We start from the raw sequence: 2,667 nt of genomic DNA, 5'->3' as shown, positions 1-2,667 counted from the left end.
TGCGGATGTCGATAACACAAATAAACGTCTTTAATATACGGTCAAAAGAGTCTAAATATAAAACATGTTTACGTTAAACTCCTTTCGTCGTTTGTTGCTTTCCTGCACAATCAGTCAGTTAAATAAAAATTATAGGTTGTTTATTTTTTGCTTTGCCAGCCTAAGCAATTTTAATTTGTGGCTTTACTTAGCAAGTTTCACCCGTCGTAGTAAGTCATTGCATTTGGAGCTCAAACACTTAATCTTTTCATGCCAGAATTGGCGCCGGAATGCTTGCCCTTCAGCAGCCAATGTCATTAGCTTCTCACATTTCTCATACCACCACGATATTGTGGGACTTGATGGAGGTATAGTTAGGCGGATTCTGAGATCAGTGTCATGTTACACCAGGGCACCAGGATCATGTGTGGATCTTTTGTTTAAACTAAGTGCAAGCTTTAACGCGACGTTGTGCCAGGGGTGTGGGTCATCGACAACTTGCATGCTTCGCTTAGTCTAATTCTCGTCTCTAAAAATAGTGGAGATGGCAAACACACAAATTTCAGTTGCAAAATACATATAAGAATGCGTTTATTATCACTTTAAACTGATGAACAAATCTGCTTCTTGAAAATTTTAACAACGTTGTTACAGCCACTGACCCAAAGACTGGGCCAGGTATTATCTTAAGCTACTTCCTGCTTTGTTAGCAAGGTGACTGCCTTTTCGAGTAGGTTCAGTGCACAAACAAAGAAAGGTTCTGGAATGATAAAACACCTGTTTGTGGTATAACACCAATTAAAATATTTGAAACGTCAGTGAATTTTCCCTACATGAGCCAATACAAAGTCTTAGAAAAATTGTAAAACATTTCAACCAAAGCAAGTGTGTGCTGTAGTTTTATATTTACCGTCAGCCATTTTAAGAATGGATAATGCACTTTAATTTGCTTCACAGGCATTTCCTGTGTTCATGCGTCTATTGCACAATAATGATAATATTATGCTTAAATAAAGGAATTTGTTTGACTGGAGGCTGCAGTTCGTAACCCTTCATATATACGCCAAACCACACTGAATTATAGATTCCGACTTTTTCAAAGATTATACTTTGGCAACTTTGGCTTCATTCGTTAACATAAGATGGGGTAAAAAACGGTGTGAAGTGTAAAAGGTCTTGTTCCCATGACATGTTGAGGTCTTTCAGGCTCGATGGATAGAGAAATACAATTTACTTAAGTTAAACAGAGAGCAGTGTCACCCGACCATAGTTCTAAATGGCTTCACTTGGCAATTTTGCCAATAACATGCGTTTTTGTCAATTATTGGTTTGATGTCAAACATTTAAGCTGCAGTATACAGTTTGTCGTAGACTTTAACTTTTTGAAAAGGTTTATGTCATAGAAAAACTGCAAAATTTACGTTCCATCGCTTTCGAAATCAAAACTGTTTTGGAAAAAGCTATGTTGGAGTTGCAGTTTTTCTATTAGCTGGTATTTGTATTTTTGAGATGCTATGATACAATTTCCAGATTACCAATTAAGTACAAAAACAAATCGTTTATACATTCTCTAATCATCTCTACGAAATGTTTCAAAAAACATGTTTGTTTTGTATGGAGGAAGCTGAATTGTTTTGATAAATGAGAGTTTTTATCGATAAGAAATTTGGCTAATACGCTTATAAACGCATCGAGGAAAACTGATATAAAAGAAACTGTTCGATTACAAAAAAAAACAAAAAAGTAATGTATCTACTGTACTTCTCAGAAGCGCCATACTTCGTCTTTTGAGCTTTGCTGTCATCTTGTGCTCAACGTGCTTGTACGTAAATGGGATGCCGGCAGCGCAGATAGCCAGATAGAAAGCACGCCGCAAAATGATTAATTTTATCTTTATTTATTAAATTAATGAAGTTTTATTGCGAAGAACTCTCATAACTGAAATTACACCTGTTATCCATAACAACTTTTAGAACTGCAAATTTCATATTGACGCAGTGTTATACAAAATCATTTTTCGACCAGTGCTTACTGCTCGCTGCTCACGTACCGTGAGTATATATACATGAGATTTAAAATTTTCGCTGATATGTTAGGTAGGGTTAGGTTGCATTTCAGACGTAATATGCGAGATTTTGCACGCAATAAAACTATTGAACTAAACATACTGTAAGTCAAGTTATATTGCCTTGCCTAATACAACATGGATCAATTAAATTATTATAACTATGCGAATACTATAACTATAGTCGATTCCATGAATTCCTGCTCGTCTTGGTCCAGAAAAAATTTAAGTTTCTAATCTTGTTAAAATGATCTTAAAAAAATAATCTCATAAAATTTTTATTCGATGCGGCTATATCCACTTTGTGTGAGCGAAAAGCACTTACTGAAAAAGATAAAATGTGCATCGTTCAATTGCGTTCAGTTAATGTGACTTATATGCTTCACTGTTTAATGAGCAGGTGACAACAGGAGTATATAGACGTGAATGCACAAAAAAGCGCAATAAGGAATGAGCTGTTTGCGTCAGGTCTTGTAAAACGATTTATTAAAGAATAGTCAATTAATGCGGTTGCATGAACATGCATACTGTTAGGTTAAGTGGTAGACTACAGTCTCATTTTAATATGGCAAAATACCTTATACAACTAAATCGCATAGGATAAAAAATTTATTATTTTAAAG

Source organism: Clavelina lepadiformis, chromosome 6 (genome assembly GCF_947623445.1).
Source record: "Clavelina lepadiformis chromosome 6, kaClaLepa1.1, whole genome shotgun sequence".
In the NCBI taxonomy this organism is placed as follows: Eukaryota; Metazoa; Chordata; class Ascidiacea; order Aplousobranchia; family Clavelinidae; genus Clavelina; species Clavelina lepadiformis.
This window is presented reverse-complemented; position numbering follows the sequence as displayed.